The sequence below is a fragment of the Mirounga leonina genome, unplaced genomic scaffold (genome assembly GCF_011800145.1).
Source record: "Mirounga leonina isolate KUSES-001 unplaced genomic scaffold, KU_Mleo_1.0 Mir_82, whole genome shotgun sequence".
In the NCBI taxonomy this organism is placed as follows: domain Eukaryota; kingdom Metazoa; phylum Chordata; class Mammalia; order Carnivora; family Phocidae; genus Mirounga; species Mirounga leonina.
Window position 1 is genome coordinate 53,870,582 of NW_023270825.1, and position 25,289 is coordinate 53,895,870.

Consider the following 25,289-nt stretch of genomic DNA (forward strand, 5'->3'; position numbering starts at 1 on the left):
TTTCCTGACTTGTTTGAAGTCCATAGTCTTATTGACAAAACTGATATACAGTGTCTCTCAGTCAGTATGCTCAAGGTTAAGAGTGATGCATATTCCATTTTCACCTTTTACTGGAATTTTACATGTTCAATTCATGATTTTAAATTTCTAGGTTTTCATTCCTCCAAACTGTCTGAAGACACAGTGTGCCCAGATTTGAGACTTCTCTTTCTCTGTCTAGTTTCTTCAAACAGAAAGATTTCTCAAGTGTCTACAAGTTCTAGAAGGGAAATTTTTTGGAAGTGGCCACTTCTTCGGAATAGTTCCACACCATCAGCCTCTGAAACAAGGGTAAGAGGAAGAGAAAACAGCCAAACACAAGGTTCATCTGGTAAGTTTTACATGAACAATTTCAAGCTGGAAATTATAAGAATGTGGCTTTTTTTTTTGCTCAAAAAGTCTAAGTCTTGCTGTGGAAAGGAGTACTTGGCTGTCCCACCACAGCTTTTTCCTAGTGGGATGGTCAGGGAAGTCTTGACTGGGGAGTATGACTGTTTACCTATCAGGCATAAACTTCCAGGTACACAGTTATTTCAGGCTTGTTCCAGTTTGTCTTTAGTCTCTTCCAATTCACCTTTCATTTTTAGGAAAAACCATTGATCACTGCGTCTACCATTGTTCATCTCATTTGGGTAACGCTTGGCTGCTGGACTTGCTTGAGGTACTGGATTTGAGTAGTATATAATTGTATCTCCTGCTCCTTGCTTGCTAGTCACATTACACGGATTTTTCCCTGTGTGCGGACTTTTGTTGCTGCTTTAGTTTTTCTTTAGACTCCCTTAAGCCAGTTGCATCATTAGAATTAAGATCTGTGTACTTGCTCTCCAAAGCTTGGACATATGCTTCATATTGTTTCCATCTTAGAATTAACTCATCTTGTGCCATAATTTTGAAGTCTACTTCACTCAGTCAAACCTTTTTGAGAAGAGGTTCCTCAATGCTCAGCTTGAATCCTCTCCAGACAGAGGCCAGCGCCAGTCACATAGGCCAAAGCAGCACTGTCCACTTGCAACCCAGGCCACCAGACTGTGCTACCCCGGCCTCCCAACTCCTCTTCCTGTCACAGCCCCTGTGCCCCTCTTCCTGTACTGGATTTCTTTCTATCATCTATCTATCTATCTATCTATCTATTTATCTATCTATCTATCTATCTACCTACCTATTTAGATTTTATGTATTTGAAACAGAGAGTGAGCATGAGAGAGAGAGCACGAGCGGGTGGGAGAACACAAGCAGGGGAGCAGCAGAGGGAGAGGGAGAAGCAGACTCCTCACTGAGCAGGGAGCCTAATGCGGGGCTCGATCCCAGAACCCTGGGATCATGACCTGAGCCGAAGGCAGATGCTTAACTGACTGAGCCACCCAGGTGCCCAATGTATTTCTTTTTATTGTCTTTAAAACAACATTAATTTTCCCCTGAAAAATAAAAGTTCTAATTGTATGTAGATGGATTCTTCTAACACTGGATGTTATGAAGACACTGTTAGTCCCCACTTGTGAACCAGAAAATACTATATCAGTTTTGACGAATTTTATTTGACCCCATGACACAGATGTTCAGTGTATGTTGCTAATTGTATGTGAGTAGTTGTGTATATATGCATGTATACATATACACATATATGCATACACATATGCTGGTAATACTTATAATTTTGTAACTATAATTTGTAAAGTCATGGATGCTTAAGGATTGTTCTAAAAACCAGGTAATATTCAAATACAGTATTACAATTTTGAAAAGTAATGTATGCAAATTATAGAATTTCCTCGACAGATTGTTATAATAACAAATAGATATATAGTACTGTATTTTCCATAGTAACAGCATAGACTTAAGTAACCAAATACAGGATAATTTCTTTTTAATGTTCATTTCCATACCCATCTTTATAATGTCCGTACCCATCTTTTATTTTTTTTCAATTTTTCATTTTTTTATTTTTTAATTTTATTATGTTATGTTCATCACCATACATTACATCATTAGTTTTTGATGTAGTGTTCCATGGTTCATTGTTTGCATATAACACCAAGTGCTCCATTCAATACGTGCCCTCTTTAATACCTTTGGCCATACCCATCTTTTTAATGTTCATACCATAACCATCCACCCCCATCCACATACATGATAAAAGTTTGTTTTCTGTATATACATTATTGGTTATACCTCCTTATCAATAATAATAATAATAAAGGCTTGACTATATTACTCTAATATGTCTAAATATAGGTACATCCTAAAAATTTGGAAATGATTGAAATTTTGGTTTTCTGTTGATTATTTGCTGTTGTTTATGTTATGGTTTGATTTTCATGAAATGTTATATTATACACATATGACAGACAAATGTAGAGATACTTATATCTTTCTAATTTTATATGCAGATTAATTCTTATCATTGAGAGAATTGACTTAGATCTCTCAAATTCAGATGTGGAAGCATATATATGTATATCTGGGTCCTCAACATTATCATAATTGACATTTGGGACCAAATAAGTAATTATGGGAGGTTGTCCTGTACACTATAGGATGTTTAACAGCATCCCTGGTCTCTATATCCACTAAATGCTAATAGTAACCAACACCACTCTCAGCTGAGACAAGGAATGAATGTATATAACTCAAGCAGTGTGTAGCAAAGATGTTTCCAGATGTTGCTAAATATTCCCCAGGAGACAGATTGGCTCCTCTTGTGAACAGCTGGTCTAATGTTTTAAAAATATTCATCACCAGCCAAATATATATATTAAAGATGGTAAGGAATAGATTGAATATTTAAGCATTTGAACTATTTGAAAAATATAAATCTTTGATGGGTTTTCATGGACTCTTCTAATCATTCAAATCTTGGGTCTTTTTAAAAATATTAGATAAGGGCGCCTGGGTGGCTCAGTTGGTTAAGCGACTGCCTTCGGCTCAGGTCATGATCCTGGAGTCCCTGGATCGAGTCCCGCATTGGGCTCCCTGCTCGGCGGGAAGCCTGTTTCTCCCTCTCCCACTCCCCCTGCTTGTGTTCCCTCTCTCACTGTGTCTCTCTCTGTCAAATAAATAAATAAAATCTTTAAAAAAAATAAAATAAAAAAATAAAAATATTAGATAAATCAGCAAATTTCTTTCCTAAAAAATAAGTCATTTAATAATATGTAATAAAAAATCACACGATATATATGTTAGGAACTTTAAAGGGTCTAAGATTTCATACTATATACAAGCTAATGAATTTGCTTGCCAAAGTTTTATGTATGTTGATAGATTCCTGAGTTAAAAATGGACAGTTTATTGCTAATCCATAGCAGTAGCCAGATATCCACTTATTTGTGTTAGTTCCCCAAGTCCCATTTTAGTGGGGAGACACAAAGAGAGCCACATGATAACTGCACATATACGGTGGATTATATTATAGCAGAGGAACTCTGTGTTTAGAGAAATCAAATCTCTTCTTTTTTTTTTTTTTTTAAGATTTTATTTATTTATTTGACAGAGAGACACAGTGAGAGAGGGAACACAAGCAGGGGGAGTGGGAGAGGGAGAAGCAGGCTTCCCGTCAAGCAGGGAGCCCGATGTGGGGCTTGATCCCAGGACTCTGGGATCATGACCTGAGCCGAAGGCAGTCGCTTAACCAACTGAGCCACCCAGGCGCCCAGAAATCAAATCTCTTCTAATTAGAAATTAGTGTACCTTTCCTTTGTTCCAGAAGTAACAATATTTCTATCTTGAAGGCCATCTGGTATGAAAATATCCTTGCAAAAAAGTCTGGAAGAATAGCAGCCAGTGCTTTGAGCCCTGGGTGTTATACGCAACTAATGAATCATTGAACACTACATCAAAAACTAAAAGCAAAAACAAAAAACCCCATGAGACCCAGGGAGAATTGTTTCTCAACAGGTACTACATATAGATTACATTAAGTATAAACTCAAATTTAATTACTGCTAAATAAATGTTGAAGCAATTTGAAATCAAATATGCGTGACATACACTGACTTTATCACCAGAATGAAAATATAAAACCTTTATAAGATATATAGCTGCTGGCCTCAAATTTTAAAACAAAAGTAATCATGCTTTTAATTACCCACCTGTATTCCATTTCTAGAAAAAAAGTACCCTCTGGTAATTACAGAATCATATTTGAGAGCTAGCCTGCCTAGATTCAAGTTTTGGGTTAGCTACTTACCAGTCACATGACTTCAGAAGAGTTTTCTTTTTTAACTGTTCATCCTTCAGCCTTAGTTTCTTCTGTAAAAGAGGGGAAGACACTAGTACCTATCACATCAGCTGTTGCTAAAATTATATGTGGTGATTCACACAATGTATATTGCATAGGACAAAATAAATTCTTAATAACTGCCATTCAGTGTTATTTATTTTTCACTGTATGAGTGTATCAGTGTGCAAGTCACTAACTAGAGCAAGGATTGAAATGCCAAGGTAAATAAGACATGATCCTTGATCTCATGAAGATGAGGGTTGTTGGATGCAAGAACATTCACCAAAAGTCATTTATTTTATCTTTACATATGGTAAAGATATGTAGAAAATTATGGTGTTTGGGAGGTTGAATAGAAAATAAAATGTAGTAATATCATTGCTTTTCTTTTTAACCATTTAACTTAAACTTATGGTTAAGACACTCATTCTAAAAAAAACTGATTACATAGTATGTCATTGCTTTATTTTAGCCACTTAGAAAAATAAGAATTTTTTTTTTTAAAGATTTTATTTATTCATTTGACAGAGACACAGTGAGAGAGGGAATACAAGCAGGGGGAGTGGGAGAGGGAGAAGCAGGCTTCCCGCGGAGCAGGGAGCCCGATGCGGGGCTCGATCCCAGGACGCTGGGATCAGGACCTGAGCCGAAGGCAGACGCTTAACCGTTGCTTAATGACTGAGCCACCCAGGAGCCCCAAGAATGGCTCTAACATTTATTTTATTACTGTTTCCTTAAAACAATTTTAAGTTCTTTTCCCTCTACATATAATTTCTAGGAAACTAAATTTATCTCAAATTGGTTCTTATATTAATTTCTGTTTCTCTGAATATTTTTGTGATGTTTCTGGGTTTAATTGCAGGCTACTTGATTTTTTTTTTTAAATCTCTAACTTGTCCTTAGCATTAATATTCCAAAATAGAGGTAAGCTTCATATTCTTGATATTTTCTAGTATCACTTCAGATTTTTTTATATCTTTGGCAATTTGGCATACTGTTTTACTTGAATAATCCTCCACCTTCCTGATTCAGTTTACATACCAACTCAGCCAAAATTCTCTTTGATCATCCTAATGAAAATTTAGCATATATGAATTTCTATAATTCTTCCATCTTTCATCCATTATTTGTTTATCTAATCAATATTTGCTACACATTAACTATGTGCCAAGCACTCTGCAATGTGCCTAAAGAGAGATTAAATATAGTACCACCCCTTCCTCTCCATGAACATGAGGTTTAGAAATGAATATTGAGGGGTGCCTGTGTGGTGTAGTCCGTTAAGCAGCAGACTCAGTTTCGGCTCAGGTCATGATCTCGGGGTCATGAGACTGAGCTCTGCATAGGGCTCCATGCTCAGCACAGAATCTGCTTAAGACTCTGTCTCCCTCTTCTTCTTCCCCTCCCACCCTCACTCTTTCTCCTTCTCTAAAATAAATAAATCTTAAAAAATAAGTGAATATTGATATGCAAACTCACTATTTTCATTTCATTTAATGACTATGTCAAGTGTTAGTCATGTGCATAGGAGCACACAAAGTGAGGAATAAGCTTGTACTTGAAAATAATAGGACACATGGGGCACCTGGGTGGCTCAGTCGTTAAGCGTCTGCCTTCGGCTCAGGTCATGATCCCAGGGTCCTGAGATTAAGCCCCACATTAGGCTCCCTGCTCGGCGGGAAGCCTGCTTCTCCCTCTCCCCCTGCTTGTGTTCCCTCTCTTGCTGTCCCTGTCAAATAAATAAAATCTTAAAAAAAAAAAAAAGAATTATGAGTCCAATCAGATTTTCTTTCCCTTAAAAGCATTTGATCTTTTATGTGGGTGTCCAAAATAATTTTTTAACTATTCTGAAAACACAATAATTTCACTGAGATATGTCTCACTGTTGAACATTTTAGATTTTGTTTCACTATATAATGTGTATGCTTTTAAAATATGTGTATTTGAGCTTTCATTCAGGAAATTTTTCTTAAATGAATGAGTTTTAATATTTTTTCTTCGATTGATTTAATCATTTTGGCAGAACTGTTTTATTGTTTATCTCCTTCACCATAACTCTAGAAACTTTTTGCCTTTTTTTTTGCTTCTATATCATTATTTTAGCTCATCATTTTTTATTCCCTGTGATTTCTGTTATGTCAGTTCACTCCTGTACACCTTTGAGTGTAGTCTTTTTAAAATGATTTTTTTTGTTTTATTTCTAGGTTCTGTCACCTTTCTTGTAACACTGTGCTATAGTTCAACCATTGATTTTAAACACTTAACACATTCTGTTCATAGGAATCACTTTATCATTTTCTTAATTTGTTATAACTCACTTTGAAATATTGTTGCTATTCTCATCTGCCCTGACACCATATTTTTCGTGTGTGTGTGTGTGTGTGTGTTTAATTAACTTTTGGACTTCACTAATTTTCACCTTTTGTTACAAAATACATATAGGTGAATTGATAATCATTCTTACTGATTTTTCATGATTAAAAGAGTTGGCTTTTCCTAGATTATTAGGAAGAACTTTCCACATACAGTGAAGTGATAGAGCAGGTTGGCTTCCCCAGTCTAACAACTGATATCCAGACCATTCCCTTTGTATTTTTACCATGAGGTATTGAAAAAAACGTTTTGTGTGGTCACATCTCTATTCCTCACAGATAAGTCAATTCAGAGGTACTTCCTTTGTATCTTTTTGTACCTTTCAGAGCTCAACAAACCTGTCCCTTAAATTAGTTCTCTTGTTTATGAAATATGTTGCTGCTATACTACTTTCAGAACTTGGCCTCCTTTGAACCTCTCTTCATATATGAACCACTCTACATCTAGGAGTCCCAGAATTTGTGCCCAGCATTCCTGCCCCCTGCAGAGTTTGGGGGTAAACTTCTATCAATTGGAAGAGAAGTTCCTTTTGTACTTTTTAATTATTGAAACCTGTGAGGATTTTAAATTTTGTCAGTTTTCTCAGATTTGCTCACCTACTGGCTACTCAGCCTAGTGCCTCTTGTTTGGAGTGTAAAATTTGTTGGCATTATCTTCATCCTTAGACTTGTTGGATCCATCCATATTATACTCTCTCTCTATCACTTCTACTGAAAAACTGTTGATCCTGGCCACCTATCCTTATGTTCGGGGATTGGTGGGGATTCCTTGTTACCTAGCATGATTGAAGATGCCATGTGTGTGTTGTTCCCTTTCCTCCTCCAAATCAGTCTGTCTGTTGAGTATATTAAAAAATAATAATAATAGTGCTTGTACTATATTCTTATAAATGGGAATCTCCAATTCTGGTAGAAGGCATGGAATTATATGAGGAGCCTAGTAAGTAAACACAGGTAGACAAGAGATCCATGAGTAAATAGTACTTGTAGGGATTGGCAAGTTTCGGCAATGTGGGAATGCTGCTGATGGGTGAAGTAATGAAAAACTTACTTGAGAAAGGATTGCTTTTATGTTAAAATAGTAAAACATCTCTGTTAAAGTTTTAAAATATGTGAATACAAATAGATTTCTTTTTTTTTTTAAAGATTTTATTTATTTGACAGAGAGAGAGAGAGCACAAGTAGGCAGAACAGCAGGGAGAGGGAGAGGAAGAAGCAGGCTTTCCACCGAGCAGGGAGCCTGACGTGGGGCTCGATCCCAGGACCCTGGGATCATGACCTCAGCCGAAGGCAGCCACTTAATCGAATGAGCCACCCCGGCGCCCCTACCAATAGATTTCTAATAGATGATGTCACTCTGGTCAATATTGCAGAGGCTCCCCTCAAGAGTATACTCTTTTAAAAAAAAAAAAAAATTTGTTTATTATTGATCCTGGAGTCCCAAGATCGAGTCCCACATCGGGCTCCCTGCTCAGGGGGGAGTCTGCTTCTCCCTCTGACCCTCCCCCTTTTCATGCTCTCTCTCTCTCTAATAAATAAATAAAATCTTTAAAAAATTATTTATTTATCTGAGAGAGAGCACATGCAAATGAGTGGGAGGTGGGGAAGGGCAGAAAAATCTCAAGCAGACTCCCCACTGAGCAGGGAGACCGCCGGATGCTGGGCTCCATCTCAGGGCCCCGAGATTACAACCTGAGCTGAAATCAAGAGTTGGATGGATACTTAACAACTGAGCCACCCAGGTGCCCCATGAGTACACTATTTTCTTAAGGATTGGTTGTCAATTAGAGATTTTGTTTTCAATACTATAAATGCAAATAGTATTTGTGAATTTTCCAGTTCATAAGTATTTCTAGAATCCACACGGGAATGAAGTATGTTTAATAAATTAGCACAAAGAATAGAAATATGAACTTCTCATATTCAATTTTTTTTGTTCGTCATAATGTGCCACTTATTGTTTTACTGCCTTCCAGCTCCAAACTGACCCTATTAGCCTGCTCTGTGAAAATGGTACTTGACCCTTTAAATACATACACATTTTTTCCTGTTACAGCTGACAAGAAGCTTTATCAGTAGAAGGGACTGAAGAGGCGTTCCAGGAAGGAGTTTTTCTTCCCACTTCAGTTCTGCTCACTCATGGCAATGGACTCCTACAAGCACTTCTGCCTCTTCGTGCCCATTCCTGTGGAACACAGGGGCCAGCAACACTCAGCAGCTCGTAGCTTCTCTAGGCACCCAGACCCCTACACTTTGTAGCAGAGTCTCTCCAGCTCTCTCACTGCTTGCAGGTTCTTCTCAGCCCAGCTCCTAAAGCGCATGCCTGTGGGCACTCTGCTGCAGCCCCTTCCTCAGCACCTTTCCCCCATCACCAGGGATGTTTATGGCAGAGTCCCTCAGATTCCCGAGTCACACTCAGCTTCCCCATGCCCTGTTCCTTCAGTGCATATTAGCCAGCAGCACCCACAAAGGACAGCTTTCTCTGGCACCCCAGAGGGCAGACTTACGGCAGTTTCTCCTAAGGGTTAGGGTTAGGGTTAAGGGTAAGGGTAGGGTTAGGTACTTCTCTGCCATTCACCTGTGCCTTCTGTAACAAGGCCTGCACCTCAGCCTCGGGGATGCAGGAGTCTTCTGCAGGCATCTGGGCTCATCCCTAGGGTTAGCATCTGCTGTTTCTATATTTGGAGTTCTCTACTTCTTACTAGCCAATCCCTTCTCACTCTAGTCCTCTGTTACAATTAATAGTTCTTTATATTAAATTCCCCTGTCAAATTAATGTGTGGTTTCTTTCTCCTGATTGGACATTAACTGATTAAGTACGAATGCAGGACGATGCAAAACTCATAGTCCACAATTCTATTTATTGATCTCATACCATAAGTTTAAATTTGACTGTCTCTTAATATTCTAGCATCAGTATTATTGTAAGCCTCAACATCACTATATTTTGTATTGAATATTCAACATGAAGCTGGCACTGTTGTAATAAATTCATATATGTATCAAGTTAATTAATCCTTACAAAAACATGTAAGAAATACTGTTTTTCTATATTTAATAGACAAGTTAACTGATGCTAGATAGTTTAAATATCTTGTCCAGTATCATATAACTCAGTTAAGTGGCAAAACTGAGATTCACATACAGTGGTTCTGGTTCCAGAATCTATATTATCAACACTGCATTATACTGTGTGAAGGTAACCTTGCACTTAAAATAGGCATGCTCCTGTCAAATAAGAACATACTTGTATGGCTTGTATTAATAACACAGGTAAATGTAACCTAATCATCTCTCTATGTAGACCTATCTTGGAATATTTTTCCAAAGCCAAGAAAGACAGCGAAGCCATAGCATGTGGCTATATAATTTTCAATTACATTAATTATAGGTCCTGATCATATCTAAACCTGTATTTATGATGGATATTTAACCAGATCACAATAAGTTTGCCAGAGCAATAAACTATCTTGTTCGCATTATATTTTAATTAGATTTTCATCAAGAATTAATTACATCAGTTATTTTTTTCTCTTAAATGTGTTTATTTTCATTAGCGTTATAAAAGTAACTGGAAAAAATGCAGTGTATGGAAATTTCACAAGTCACATACTCAAGCTCATTCAATAGCAAATTCTAAATGTCCTGGATTTTTCTTTCCTGATACTTACCACTTATCAGCTGATTTTTGTGTAGGGTAAATACATGTTGTCTGCCCTACTTTATAGAATATAAGCTGCTTGTGGGGAAGAGCCATGTCTGTCTATTTCTTTAATGCTTAGCACAGACCCAGTTTGTGTTGAATGAATGAATACATAATGAAAACTAAAATAATTCTCCCCAATTTTATTTTTTTTTAGTACCTTTAAATCCATAATGAGTTTTTCTTGGGGGAGAGAGGGGATCTGTTTTTACATGTATAAATCATTTAGACCACACTGTGCTTTTAGTCCTTCCCTCTTCACCAACATATGTTAACACCAATCTCTTAAAAACAAGTTCTATTATTTTACTATTAAGCCACTGCCTATATTTGATAGGTTCTGAATACTTTGTGCTTGGTAAGAGTTGCTGATGGATTCTTTAATCTACAGTTTCTAACTAAACAAGAAAGTATAATGAAGTAACACAATGCATCACATTTTCTAGGTGTCAGTGTGTGGAATTATGTGCTCCTTCTAATGATGCTATGTTGAGGAAATGGAATGTGAAGTATCATTTTGAGCCTGTAAATGTGGCATGTTGCATAACGAAAAAGAAAAAAGTGGCGGTTGTTTAGAGATAGGTTGGTGGAGCCTTACTGCAGAATTGTAGCAAAGAATACTGAGGGTGAGCTAGAGGATATTTTAAGCTCTGCTTTCATCTTTTTTATTTGTTTCTTCTCCAGTTCTATGTTTTAATTAAAATAGTAAATTGAAACAGCCTGAATCTTCTAGCACCAATGTTCTCTAGGGATGTTACACAGCCAACTGGGTTAAGAACCAGGCATCTGCAACATAATTTTCAGCCAACTAGTCAATGACTAGCACTCTGGCCCTGGATAAATCTCATAATCCCTTTGTAACAGTTGCAATACTGGCAAAGTGTAAGGACAAGTTTGTCAGCTCACAGTTCCACTCACTAGGAATAAAATGACTCTAAGGCAATACTCATGGCTAAAGGCTGCTGAATTCACTCCAAATCCAATACTACAAAGGAAAAAAAAAAGTTGACAGATCTTAATGATTTACTTTAAATCATGATGCAAGGAATTGTATTAATATTTAAAAGGACACTGAAATATTTATCAAAAAATAATGAACATACAATATCTAGTTTGCACAGTAGACATATATATATGCCAAATAGATTATTCATTTCAGCAGACCATTTCACTGATATTTTTCACTTGCATTTACTGATTTCTATGTAGGCAGTTAGTGAGATTAATAATTTCAGATATAAATGTGGCTTAGGATATCAGGTTGGATTTTGTTTAGACAGTTATGGCCTTCATAAAAATGAGTTACAGACACATTTCTCTTTAATAGACTCAAGGGTCCAAAACAAACAAAACTTAACAATTAAAAATAAACTCTGTGAAAATAAAGCAGATACTTTAATAGAAAAAAGCAACAAACTATTCCCACCAATTCCTTATTCTAGTGGAGCTGCACATGTAACATCCAGGCAATTAGAATTTATATTTTCAAGATAATCTGCACATACAAATTTCTGTTTAACACACTTATGTAATAACACCTTCTGCTGACTGCACCTATTCCACCATTCCTGAGTGAATTCTTTTAAATTATAGATTGCTGATATGAACACTCTGAAATTGGTATTAGAGCAGAAATGGAATGTGTATTCTTCCATCTCCTTTCAAAATACTTCAAATTATTATTTTTTTTTAAGATTTTTTATTTATTTATCTGAGAGAGAGAATGGGAGACAGAGAGCATGAGAGGGGGAGGATCAGAGGGAGAAGCAGACTCCCTGCCGAGCAGGGAGCCCGATGCGGGACTCGATCCCGGGACTCCAGGATCATGACCTGAGCCGAAGGCAGTTGCTTAACCAACTGAGCCACCCAGGCGCCCTCAAATTATTTTTATTTACTCACTCATTTCTTTCTTAGCAAACATTGTGTGTGTTTGCGTGTGTGTGTGTTAATGAGTAATAAAATTGTATTTCAACCAGAAAATTAGATTAACTATCTAGAATTCTTAGAATTCCTACAGGACTAAAGAAGAAAAAAAATAAGCAAAGAAGCTTAGGCATTATGGAAATAAAATGAAGGAAGGAAGGAAGGAAGGAAGGAAGGAAGGAAGGAAGGAAGGAAGGAAAGGAAAGGAAAGGAAAGGAAAGGAAGGAAAAAGAAGAAAGAAAGAAAGAAAGAAAAAGAAAGAAAGGAAGGAAGGAAGGAAGAAAAGAAGAAAGAAATAGAGAAAGAATGAAAGCAAGGGAAAAAAAAGAAAGAGGAAGGTAGTGGAAGGGAGAGAAGGAGAAAAATGGTATCATGATCCCTAGCAAAAGGTATTTGCATTTGTATTTTTAAACATGTCGGGCGCCTGGGTGGCTCAGTTGGTTAAGCGACTGCCTTCGGCTCAGGTCATGATCCTGGAGTCCCAGGATCGAGTCCCACATTGGGCTCCCGCCTCAGCAGGGAGCCTGCTTCTCCCTCTGACCCTCCCCCCCTTTCATGTGCTCTCTCTCTCTCAAATAAATAAAATCTTAAAAAAAAAAAACAAACAAACATGTCGAGTTGTTTAAGTGATTGTTTGCTAATCTAGAATCATTCTCTTAGAGACAAAATGTGCTTGTAAATAGATAGTGAGGGAAAAGATGAAGTATTGCTCCATTTTAAGTCAGAGGTTTTAGCTCACTGTGAGGTATTTTTCCTTTTTGATTTAAACCTTTTGGCTCCATATAGTTTGACAACATGGACTCCAGTCCCCCACAACAAGTCAAGACAACTGCATATGCCAACTCTGTACATGCTACCATTTGGAGGGCTATTCACGTTTATCATGAACTAACTTGGGCTCATCCTTCAGGTCCTATTTGATTCCACACTATGAATCAAGCTTTCTTGGCACCCACAAGTTCAGGTAAGACATTCCACTTTTGTGACTTCATTAAACATCATACTTTAAGAATATATATGTATATATATATATATATATATATTTATTTTAGAGAGAGAAAGAGAGAGCATATGAGTGGAGGGAGGGGCAGAGGGTCAGAGGGAGAGGGTCAAGCAGACAAGTGGAGCCCAATGTGGGGCTCCATCTCACAACCCTGAGATCATGACCTGAACTGAAATCAAGAGTCAGAAGCTCAACCGACTGAGCCACCCAGGCACCCTGTGAACATCATATTTTTATGCAATATCAGTTATCACAATATATCTTTGGTGTCTATTTATTGTTTTTTCTCCCATTCAATTGTCAGCTAAGTGCTAAGGCAACAAAATAAGAGTAATGATAGCATGTCTTATATAAAACTTCTTTTATGCTGAGCACAATCCTTTACACAAATTATAATCCTAAATTCTTTACATTCATTTAATCCTTACAATGAGCCTATAAGGTAGGTGATATTACCTTCTGTTCATCATTAGAGACAGAAAACAAATAGAGATTAAAGAACTTTCCCAGGACATCTAGTAAGTGATTAAACCAGGGTTCTCACACAGAAAAACTGGTAAAGATTTTCATCTAAACCATTTTAATGTTTTGCATCACTAGTTTAGCTCCAAGTTATATTATGGGTGTCTGGCACATAATATGCACTCAGCAGATATTGCTTAAAAATTGTTGCTCTACTAGTTGAAGAACTACATAGAAAATAAATCTAGTATTTTCAGGTATTTTGATTTTATTGCCAAAATCTTTATACTGACTTTATTTGCTCTACTGGGGTTATGCTGTCACAAATTAGCAATGTGTTATCTCCCCCTTAAATAAATGTGTAAGAGGTTTCTGTTCTGTTTATCTTGCTAATTATCTAAACTAGAATGCAAGGAAAAGAATATCGAAACATAAATACTTATGAACTAGATGTAGATTGTCCTGGTCACTAAGATGTGGAAGAGAAAGTAATCTTACAAAGGAGATTGAAGTTTCAGCTTTCAACATGGTGTTTTTAGATGACTTTGGGATGTTCAAGATGACATGCCAATGAATCAGATGTCAGATCTGTGACAAAGGAGGTAGTCAGTATTTGGGGGTTCTAAGTACTGGTAGCAGTTGTTGGAAAGGGTAGCCAATGGCAGAGGCATTACTCCCTTGAAGACAAGAATATCCACAGAAGTGAAACTGTGCCTACATTTTTAGAGGCTCCAAGATTTAAAGGTAGAGTTATATGTTCTGAAAGAAGCCTGAGGAGAAGTGGACATAGTTGTAAGGAAAGCTCAGGGAATTATGGATGGAGAGTGTTTCAATTTGGAGAAATTATCAAATGTATAGAATGATGATATAAAGTCAAGTTATATAAGAAATAAATCTTTAAATTTCAATTAACAGAGGTAATTGCTGACCTTAATGAGGGTTCATTCAGTGTACTGATAGAAGCAGAGGCCAAGTAAATTGAGGAGTGTCAGATGATGAAACTGAACCAGAATATGGAGATCATTTAGGCTGTTAAGAGAAGAGCCAGAATAGTAGTAAGACAGAGAATGGGTTTTGAAAGAGTATGTTTGATTTAAAAAACAAAATCCAAAAGAAAGAAAGACTTGTACTTAAATTCTAAATAAGAAGGATGAATAGAAGCCAAGGTGAGATTAAAGACAGAGAAAAGAGGTGGGAGAGTCAATAATATGCAAGTCATTAGAAGGCCAGAGAAACCATGATTGCACCTTAGAAGAGAGACACTTCCTCAATTGAAGAACAACACTAAATAATAGCAATGCTTATATTTAAAATATAGAATTAATTAAAGACAAATTGTAACATTCAGCGTAATTACATTAGAAGGGTGCTTTGTTTTTTATTTTTACTATTATGTTATGTTAATCACCATACATTACATCATTAGTTTTAGATGTAGTGTTCCATGATTCATTGTGCATAACACCCAGTGCTCCATGCAGTACGTGCCCTCTTTAATACCCATCATCAGGCTAACCCATCCTCCCACCCCCTCCCGTCTGGAACCCTCAGTTTGTTTCTCAGAGTCCATCGTCTCTCATGGTTTGTCTCCCCCTCTGATTCCCTGCCCCAATATAAGTAAATTCAATAGTCTAACCAAGTTAACATATTTGAACACATACTAAAGAGAGCTCTACACTTGTACAATTCTCTTCTGAAAGGTATAGAAAACTAACCTAAAGGGAGGTGTGAGGAACCCATTGCTTAATGGAGAAAAAATGAGAATTTGTGGTGTGAGTTCAGATGGTAGAAATTTTGTAGGATATATCTAATTTGTCCAAGTCTATTTAAGACCAAATTCAAACCTCATTAATTTCTGGCAAAGAAGGCAAGCAAACCACCTGGAAATCAATGCATTTGAGCAGTCATCTTTCTTATACCAAAGAAATTAGCAACAAATTCCATCCAGACCTGCATGATATACAAACTCTGTTGGGCCTTGTGTAGGAGAATGGGGGGTGTGCCATTAGTGTCAGACCTTCTTCCTATGCTTCTGTTTGTTTATTTGCCTTTTGAATATTTATTTAATTATTGGCCTATAACATCCCTAGGGACTACTTTCTCATCTCTAATTGAAAGCCTCGTATTGAGTACTCTGCTTGGTTGACCTATGAAGATAGGCTATGAAGAATCTGCACATGAGTCCTTTCATTTGTGTTGCTTAAAAATCCATTTGGGAATGATGTGGCATAGGGAAAGTGGTGCTAAACCTTGTTCAAACCGATTTAGGACACTAAAACAAAAAGCCACATATTTTTACAGGATAAAGGCAGATGCGAAGAGGGTGGGAGTTTCTAAGTATTACATGTATATTTACAAGAAAACAGGTTTATGGCAACATTAATAAAAGAGAAGCATAAGATGTTCTTATATGATGAACACAATTAATAATGGATATGACCTCACCAAACTAGATTTCTTTGCAAATCAACAAATACTGCTGGAGTTTGATGACACTGCAATGGATAAGTTAATAAACTGTTTTAAAGGTGTATATTTAACTCAAATATATTTTTAAAAATAAATAAAACTACATTTTCACCAAGGTTTTTATAAGAAAATAATTCCATTAAATATGTATTACATTATAAGAGTTCTCTGGCAAAGTTCTTGAAGAAAAAACATCAAAATTGCATCTCCTGCTATTTTCATCTTTTAAAAAAAATTTCCTGAGACACAATCAAGAACTTAAAAACCCTTGTGAAATGATATGTACATAGAATTCTTATAGTTTTAGTTATCTTTCCATTAAATACCTGGCATATATTGCTAATTTGAAAGTCTTTTTTGATTTTTTCAAAAATTTTCAACAATGATTTTATAGAAACACATTCTTTTCCAAATATAATTTATGTAATATTTACTAAGATGGTCTTAAAATATTTACTACAAGTAAAACTAACAAACATTTGAGAGCAGACACTTAGCAAATTCATACCTAAGCTAATGATTTTAGAAGAGAACATGGTGTAGCCCACCACATGTGAGTCTTTACAGTTCATAAATGCACTTGGAATGTTATAACAAAGGACAAGAGTGCTTTAATCCAATAATCAGAAAAGTGGAAGTTTATTCTTCCACACATTAATATCATGCTTATTTTTTGGTGTTGAATCTTACGAGTTCTTTAAATATTTTGGATATTGACCCCTTATTGGATATATCCAATTAAAAAATGGGCAGAGGACCTGAATAGACATTCTTTTCCAAATAAGAAATACAGAAGCCAACAGACACATGAAAATATGCTCTAACATCATCAGGGAGATTCAAATCAAATTTAAGAAACAAAACAAGTGAACAAAGGGAAAATAGAAGGAGGCAGGCCAAAAAAGAATCTTTTTTTTTTTTTTTTTAAAGATTTTATTTATTTATTTGAGAGAGAGAAAGCACATGAGAGGGGGTAGGGTCAGAGGGAGAAGCAGACTCCCTGCTGAGCAGGGAGCCCGATGCAGGACTCGATCCTGGGACTCCAGGATCATGACCTGAGCCGAAGGCAGTCACTTAACCAACTGAGCCACCCAGGTGCCCCCCAAAAAGACTCTTAATTACAGAGAACAAACTGACGGTTACCAGAGGGGAGGTAGGTGGCGGGGATGGGTTTGATGGCGATTAAGAACTACACTTGCTGTGATGAGCACTGGCTGTTGTGTGGAAGTATTGAATCACTATAGAGTACACCCAAAACTAATATTACACTGTATGCTAACTAACTTGAATTTAAATAAAAACTTAAAAAATCACACAAAAAACGTAATGAGATATCACCTTACTCCTGTTAGAATGGCTAAAATCAAAAAGACAAAAAAATACCAGATTTTGGCAAGGATGTGAAAAAGCAATGCTGTGTACTCTTGGTGGGAATATAAACTGGTACAGCCACTATGGAAAAGAGTATGGAGGTTTCTCAAAAAATTAAAATAGAAATACTATAGGATCTGATAATTTCACAGCTGGGTATTTATCCAAAGAAAACAAAAACAGTAATTTGAAAAGATATGTGTACCCCTATTTTTACAAAACATTATTTACAACAGCCAAGATATGGAAGTCCACTGATAGATGGATGGATAAAGATGATGTGGTATGTGTGTGTATGTATACACACATACACACACAAGGAAATATTATTCAGCCATAAAAACAGATGAGATTTTACCATTTGCAACAACATTGATGGACCTTGAGGTTATTATGATAAGTGAAATAAGTCAGACTGACAAAGGTAAATACCACATGATCTCAATCATATGTGGAATCTGAAAAACAAAACAAATGAGTAAGAAACAGAAAGTAGAACCAGACTCATAAATACAGAGATCAAACTGGTTGCCAGAGAGAAGGGGGTCAGGGAAAGGACAAAATGGGTGAAAGGGAGTAGGAGATACAGGCTTTCAGTTATGGAATGAGTAAGTCATGGGAATAAAAGGCACAGCATAAAGAATATAGTAAATGATAATATAATAGCATTATAGGGTGACAAATGCCAGCTACACTTGTAATGAGCATAGCATACCATATAGAGTTGAATCACTATATTGTAGACCCGAAACGAATAGAACTGTATGCCAACTATACTCAAAAATAGTAATAATTTCAAAATAAATAAATAATATGCAAGTGTGATAAAAGTAAATAGATTGAGAAAGGAAAGATTTATTAGTACTTATTAACAACTAAACTCCCATAAATACTTTGGTGAAGAACACAGGGCATTTTTATTAAAGTAAAATAGTTAAAATATTGCTATTATCTTTTGCTAACAAGAAAGTATGCTTAATATGTATTAAATAGTTTGTATAATTTCTCTTGACATCAAAGCAACTAACACATTCACACACTATTTACAATGATACCTGACTTTCCTAAACAATATATGGGGATGTAAATCCTTTAATGTTCTTCAAAGTTATTACCAACCATTCTATTTAAGAAATAATTTAAAGAGTGAAAGTGAAGGAGGAAGAAAGTTTAAGTGCATTATAACGTGATTCCAGACAATGAGTAGATTGAGTTTTAAAAGATTTATCATATTAAACAAAACAGAATGGTTTTTGACAGAATTGCTAAATATATATACTGATGTATCTTGAAGTTATTCAAATGTTGAATATAATGTTAGATATAACATTATGCAAAATGTATTGAAGTTGATTGGAACACAAACACTGTCATGAAGACTGACTGGAAAATGGCATGATGTTTAATGATAAATGGCAGTATGTCAAATTTATAAGACCTCCAGCTGAGTGACACAGAATCTGTAAGGTTTCAGATATGCTGAAAATTGTCATGTGACCCAGAAGAGAATTAACAAAATAATAATTACAAATGAATGCCAAACCTTCAGCTTTGTGGTATGGTATACCATATCACTTGGTATATATATCATAAGAATAAAAATTCATAAAACATGTGGATATATTTCATTGTACATAATTTATGATCTCTTTTTTCTCTTCTCAGACCTTTACAATACCAGAAAAATTCTGTCAATTTAATTATCATTAAAATGAACAAAGGAAATATTATAAGAAGTGATCCTCACAACCCATATTTTTACCCATAACTAAGAATTTCAATTTAAAATAATTATAATTTTTATCCTTTCATTATTTATTTCGTGTTAGTGGTCAGAAGAAGAAACATTACAGAAAAAATACATTATTATATACATACAGTTACACTCTAGATAGGAACTATATTCAAATATATATAAATTATTACATCTAACATCTATGACTACTTAAAAATATTCTATGAGAAAAAAAATATGTCCTCAAGTTTTCCATTAGCAAAGGCGTAAATATTATTCTTTGTTAAGTGATAAAATCATATCCACATTTTCTCCCTAATACTATTTTCTTTTCATTTTTCTCTTTAAATATATTACTGGAGACGTATTACTGGAGACAATCTATTGCATAGATTTTTTTAAGGGTTTTAATTTTAACCTATTAAAATCTCTTATTTTTTGGTTTTCTATTTCATGATTTCTGCTCTTATTATTCTTTCTTTATAGTTACTTTGTTTTTTTCTACAATTTTATTGAATTATTTAATAGAACATGTTTCTTATTAACTGAACGTGTCCCCACCCAAATTCATATGTTGAAACCCTGTAATTCTGTAATGCATTGCTATTAGGAGGTAGGGATTTGGGAGGTAACTAGGATGAGTTAAATTCATGAGGGTGGAGCTCTTGTGAATGGAATTAATGCCCTTATAAGAATCACAAGAAAACTTGTTTCCACTCTGTTCTCTGTCAGGTAAAGACATGAGAAATTGGTAGTCTACAACCAGAAAGAAGGTTCTTACCAGAATTAAACCATGCTGATAAACCTGATCACAGACTTTCAGCCTCTAGAACTATGAAAAATAAATTCCTTCCATTTATTAGTCAACTGTTCTATGGTACTTTGTTATAATAGCCTGAACTAAGACAAGGCTGTACATTTGTTTTCAACATAGTATTTATAAAAAATATTTTAAGACTTCAATATCTCTAATTACTACTCTAGTTTTTTCCTTCCTGCTTTGATATATAATATTACTACCATTCTATTCTAAATATTTTGTAATTTCTAGTGTGGTTTCCATTCTAATACTGGAGTTATATCGGGCTTCATTTAAAAAAAAATCAAGAACAAATATTGTTAAAATGTCTATACTACACAAAGCAATCTGCACATTGAAAGCAATCCCTATCAAAATACCAACAGCATTTTTCACAGAGCTAGACAAACAATCCTAAAATTTGTATGGAATCACAAAAGACCCCAAATAGCCAAAGCAATCTAGAAAAAGAAAAGCAAAGCTGGAGGCATCACAATTATGAACTTCAAGTTACATTACAAAGCTGTGATCAAGACAGTATGGTATTGGCACAAAAGCAGACACATAGATTACAAAACACAGAAATGGACCCACCACCATATGGTCAACTAATCTTTGACAAACAGAAAAGAATATCCAATGGAAAAAAGACAGTCTCTTCAACAAATGGGGTTGGGAGAACTAGGCTGAAAACCAAGAGTTAGATGCTCAACCCACTGAACCACCCAGGTGCCCTTAACTAACAGGCATTTAAATAAAAACTTAAAACTGTAAGAAAATTAATCAAATAAAAAAAATCCAAACACATTTAATGTGTATATTTTCATATTTATTTCTAATTTAGCTGCACTATAATTTTTTTAGTATGTTATTGCTGATATTCCCAATTCTCTGAAATTTTTGAGACTTTGTCTCAGATGTACATAAAATAAACATTATCAGTTTATATGCATATTTATATATTCATGCAGTTAAATTTTCTTTGCATAATCTTGATTCCCAGTGTTTTCTACTTATATGCAGCTTTTTGTTACTATTTCCATGAAGAATTCATCCCATTCAAATTCATTACAATAAACAAATTGGTTGTTCATATCTTATGATTTACTCTGGTGCATTTACATTTTTCTTTCTTTTTTCCTTTTCCTTCTTTTATTGCCTTTTTTGAGTTTTGGTGTATTCTCTTTGTTCCTATTACTTGTTTAAGATTCTACAATGGCAAGGAAAGGGAGAAGGTCTTTTTCTTGACCAGGAGTGGCTGGATTGTAATACTAGTATCCAGACCTCTTGAAAAATACTTATGATACTTACAAGAAGAATGCTCATGCATTTTCATTATCTATGAGTTGTTTTAAACCTGGGCCACTTAGTGTAAAAAACAAAACAACAAAACTCCTTCAACTTAAGGATTTTTATGGAGTTTATGATAGCTGGATGAATAATGAAGGATAAGCATATAAGGTGAATTAATAGTGGAAGATAAAATGAGTATGTTCCATTAGTGAAATGGCACAGTCTTTATAAGTAAGGTCCCCATGTAAATTGGTTTGAATGAATTTTGCATACCAAATCCAATGTAGAAGGCATTCTAATTATGGAGAGAAAGAATTTACGGAAAGGTTTGTCCGACGTCCTGGATTCCTCCATGGAAGAATGGTTACTCTGTGTCTTGTAATTCCCTGTATTCTTTAAATCATTAGTATCCTTTAAATCATTCAGTATTATATATATGGTCCTTGGGAATTCGATTTGACAATTTGACTCTTTGTGTTACACTTACTCTGATTAATATTTCTGGTAATAGTTAGGCATGAGAGGACATATGTGTTTCATCTGTCTTACTCCCTAGTAAGATGCCTCCTCTAAAGGTAATTATGTTAATGTTATCTTAAAGGTAATTATGTTAGAATATGTATTTTTCTCAAATACATTATATTATATGAGAGGAATACTCTTGGTATTCTTATATGCCTGCAGTTTGTTTTGTTTTGTTTTGTTTTGTTTTTGGTCTTCTTGCTATGACAGGAAAATTTTGTCATGGCTGGGTATAGATTTCAGGGTCCCAATGCCTTTATCCCATCATGTTTTATATAAGAATTTATTTACATGAGTGAAAATGAAAAGTCAAATTTGAATATGACTTTACTATAAAAGTATCATTTTTCTTTTCTCTGGAATATTTAAAGTTTTTTTTAATTGTGAAATTCAGGACTTGCATTATGATATTTATTTGTCTGAATTAATGGACCTATAAAGTATGCAGCTTAGGTCCCTGTTTAGCTCAGATAAATATCCTATTGCTCTCAATTATTTTTAATCATTTGTTATTTTATTTCTAGAATTCCTATTATTTGCATTATAGATCTGATCCATCTTCCAAGTCTCTCCTCTTTTTCCTCCTTGTTTCGTAATTTCTCTCAAAGTTGCTTAATATTTCTTTCACTTTTATTTTAATTTGGTCCCCAGCAGTTCTGTTACTCTATTTTAGTTCATTAACTAAATGTTTAATCAAGGTGAAAAAAATACTGATTGCTCATCAGGTAAGTTTTAGAAAGTCTTTTACGCTTTAGTCAGAATTTTCCGACTTGTTTAAGTTTTACTACATTTTGCACTTATACTCCCTTTAATATATTTCAGTATCTGTTAATCCCATTAATAAATATTCAGTTTGACCTTCCTTACATTAAATCTGAGACTCAGTGTAAGTGAGCTTTTATTTTATGGCATCTTAATACCTACAAAAATCAAACTATTGGTATCTAACCAGAGCAAAATCGTAAGTGTTAGAAAACAGAGACTGTTTCTAATTATCTATGTTTATCAAAACATAAAATGTGCATCCTTGTTTTGAGAGATAAAGCTGTTCTGTGTGTAGGTCCCCTGGAGTGTTAATTGCATTCTTTTCCTGACCAACAAATTTGAGAGCTAATTCTTCTGACAGGGAACTCTTACACAAATAAGTTGGGGTCAAAAGGATCTGGAAGACATTTCCAGGCACACTGAATGCAAATTAAATGTTTTATTGGGCTTTGGAAGATTTCTTTCAGGCTCTTCCAAGGAGGCATAAAACCTTTTCTTATCAAAGACTTAGAGGTAGGATACACACACACACCCCTTTTTTTCCTTTCTTGATGTAAATTTGTACTCCCTTGTGTGGCTTTAAGGAGAAGTATGTCTTGTATATCTTCTCCATCCTTGAGAGCCTGCAAAGTCAAGGAGTAAAATAATACAGACTCTTAATTGAAAGACTAAAGACTGTGGGAGATTCGGTTTTGCCCTGTGTGGGTTTTGAGTAAGTCCCTTTGTCTTTATTTTATACTCCCTCACTTTCCACCCCACAGCTTTAAAATCTGGCAAACCTCTTGTTAGAAAGACTGGCTGAAAGATTGAAGAAGGCCACCTTCAATATTGAAGTTATCTGACTTCTAAATATTGAGAAATTATGAGAGATTTTTTTTCTCTTTTTGGCTCTTGAAAGCATGCAGCATAGCACCCCCCATGTCTAATGTAGTTCCCTGAAATCAATAAATGCCCTGTAGGCAAAGCTGACCAGATGTTTGGACCTCTTCATATTCCTCTTGTGTCAAACTGGACAAGAAGTCTACTATTATTTTTACCTTTGCTCCTTTGTATGCAATGTGTTCTTTTGATATCTGGCTGATTTTAAGACTTTCTCCTTATTGCTGGTTTCTAAAAAAAATAGATTATGATGTGTATCAGGGGCTGACTTGTGTCCCCCCTCTCCAGAAGTTCATATGTTGAAGTCCTAGCCCATAGCACTTCAGAATCTGAGCTCATTTGGAGATAGGGTCTCTAAGGGGGTAATTAAATTAAATGAGGTCATCTGTGTAAGCCCTAATCCAATAGGACTGGTGTCCTTATTAGAAGACAAAAGTGGGAACCAGACATGTACAGAGGGAAGACAAGGTGAAAACACAGGGAGAAGATAGGCCTTTTCAAGCCTGAAGCAGACCCTTCCCTTATGGCCCTTGGAAGGAATGAACCCTACTTAAACCTCAGTCTCAGATTTCTAACCTCTAAGACTGTGAGAAAATAATGGGTCTTGAAGCACTATGTCTGCAGTACTTTGTTACAGCAGTCCTTACAAACTAACACAATGTGCCTTGGGCAGTTTCTTTGTGTGTCTTTTCCTGGAGGTTTAAGTTTCTTGGATCCCTGAGTTTACAGTTTGCATCAATTTTGCAAACATTTGGTCACTGCATTGCAAACACTGGCGTATTTTGAGACTTCCACTTTCCAGTCCAACATGAAAGGAGCTTGAAAGTTACCACTCTAGTCTTCACACAACAACAAAAGCTAAACAAACTGAAAAGCAGCAACTCCTCTTAGACCCACGAGTAATGAGGTCACAGGACGAACTGCTGCGCTGAAAAATCAGAGAAAGAGACAGAGAGAAAAAGAATCCCAGCTTGCTGGAGGACAAGCCTAGGAACAGAAGCTTTCGCTGGAACTAGTGTATGGAGACCCCGCTACAGCCATTCATTTACGTATTATCAATGGCTTTTCCACACCACAGTTACAACAGAAACTGTAGGGCTCACAAAACTTCAACAACTGAAGAACTGTTTGGGGGTTCAATGTGGATAAGTTTGAGAGTTAAACATTTCAGTGGTTCTTAAAATTAGGAAGAGGGCATCCATGCATTTGTGAATTTTACCTCCAGAAACCCTACCAGGTTTAAACAGTGAGGATCAGAAAGGAAAAAGAAAAAAAAAGAAAAAAAAATCTCCTTGTGCTTCCTGTGGATGGAGGAAAAAAAGTTGCTATCTTTAAATATGTCCAGAGCATTCTATATGTCTTAACGTGGCTTTCCCTCAAGGGAAATTATTTTCCTAGTGTCTAACTGGATGGGGCTTTGCAAGTATAATGGACTTTGGGAAATAAAAAACCCTAACTTCTAGCCTTCCTGTCTCACCTAAAGGAGGGGAACCAATCTGAGAAACTTGGGAAAGTCACACTCCAGGAGGACAGAAGCAAGAAAAAATTAAGGACTATTGCTAGGATTATAGGATCCTTCTGCTTCCCCCAAACCTTACCTTCTTGTAACAGGGAGTACAACCGAAAGTACTCAAATCTCAGACCTCACTTAAAAAAGAACTCTCTAGGGAGACCCAAAGACAACACAGTAGATAAAGAAAGGACATGAGAGACATTTTAACCTCTGACATTTGCAGGT

At 35.6% G+C, this 25,289-nt stretch overlaps 1 pseudogene; it reads right to left on the reverse strand.

The window, feature by feature from the left end:
- Positions 1 to 259: 259 nt before the first annotated feature.
- LOC118002547 lies at positions 260 to 2,116 on the reverse strand (annotated as a pseudogene).
- Positions 2,117 to 25,289: the final 23,173 nt, after the last annotated feature.